Genomic DNA, 1,655 nt, shown 5'->3' with positions numbered 1-1,655 from the left:
AACAAATGATCTATGTCATCATTACTATTGATTTATGTTGTTGAATCTGTGAAACATACACAATGATATGTGCATAGAATTATGAAATTCAAATTGTAACAAAATTTTCAAACTAGATAATAAGTTATAACATTGTCAGGTAGATTAAGATAAATATCTTCAACACAAATTCTGTAATTGTGGATCACTGCTCTAATAAATCATCTTCACATTATTTTTCCTTACAAAAATGTTTTGCTTTCAAGTATTTTCTTCAAGGCCCCACTGACATCCTTATTTCTCAGACTGTATATGATAGGGTTTAGCATGGGCACAACAATAGTATAAAACACAGAGGATACTTTTCCTTGGTCCGTAGAGTTGACTGATGTAGGCTGCAGATACATAAATGCTAATGATCCGAAGAAGATAACAACAGCCAAGATGTGAGAACTACAAGTACTGAAGGCTTTGGACCTTCCTTCTGTGGAGTGAATGCGGAGGATACTGGCAATAATTGAGATGTAAGAAGATGTAATTGTGAGAATTGGAATAAAGATATTCAATGTACCAAAAACTAGAATCAAAAATTCACTGATATAGGTATTAGAGCATGCGAGCTTCAAGAGGGGAAGAAAATCACAGAAATAGTGGTTGATAACATCTAATTTGCAGAACCAAATCCTAGTCATGAAACCTATGTGAACTGATTCAAAGAACACACCAATAATATACACTCCTGAAATCAGGGAGCTGTAAACCTGATAGGACATGGTTACACTGTAAAGCAAAGGATTGCATATGGCAACATAGCGGTCATATGCCATTGCAGCTAATGTATAACACTCTGCAGTACCAAAAATGGTAAATAAATAGATCTGAGTCATGCATCCAGTGTAGGAGATAAGGTTCTTTTCTGTCAAAAAGCCAACCAACATTTTAGGGGTAACAACTGTAGACTGACAGAAGTCAATGAAAGAAAGACTGCTGAGAAAATAGTACATGGGATTGTGCAGATGGGAACTGAACACAATCAGTGTGATCATGCCCAGATTCCCTGCTACAGTGACCACATAGATTCCAGTGAAGAGGAGAAAGAGGGGCATCTGGAATTCTGGTTTCTCTGAGAGCCCAGCCAAGAAAACTCAGTCACTGTGCAATGGTTTCCTGCCACGATGTTCTCCATTCAGACCCTGAAGGAGTAAAAGTATAAGATTGTCAGACTAACATTATTATTCTTTTTCATGTACACAAAGCTCCCATAAAAAGTATTTATGCCTTAGAATACCTTTTCTCTCTATTTAATTACCTTAACTGGATCATCATAGATAAACAAAATGTATCTTTTATTATTATTTTTAAATGTATCTTTAAAAATTGAGAATTCATTTCATATGAAATACTATGTCTGATTTAAAGCTTTGAAAATTTTGATGAGTTCATATATATATATATATATATATATATATATATATATATATATATATATAGAGAGAGAGAGAGAGAGAGAGAGAATTAGTGAGGAAAAGTGTCCAACAGTCTTTAGGAGAAAAGCTCTCTCTAAAAATAGGGAATTATTATCCAAAATTTAAATACTTTAGATTATCTACAGAAATTTTATTTTCAAAATTTCCATTTTTTCTTTGTTAAGATACATAAAGCCATTAAGCTTCCAA

The 1,655-nt window shown here is 33.4% G+C and overlaps 1 pseudogene; it reads right to left on the bottom strand.

The window, feature by feature from the left end:
- Window positions 1–221: 221 nt before the first annotated feature.
- On the bottom strand, window positions 222–1,165 carry LOC142847130 (olfactory receptor 8G18-like; annotated as a pseudogene).
- Window positions 1,166–1,655: the final 490 nt, after the last annotated feature.

The sequence above is a fragment of the Microtus pennsylvanicus genome, chromosome 3, assembly GCF_037038515.1.
Source record: "Microtus pennsylvanicus isolate mMicPen1 chromosome 3, mMicPen1.hap1, whole genome shotgun sequence".
NCBI classification, from domain to species: domain Eukaryota; kingdom Metazoa; phylum Chordata; class Mammalia; order Rodentia; family Cricetidae; genus Microtus; species Microtus pennsylvanicus.
This window is presented reverse-complemented; position numbering and strand designations above follow the sequence as displayed.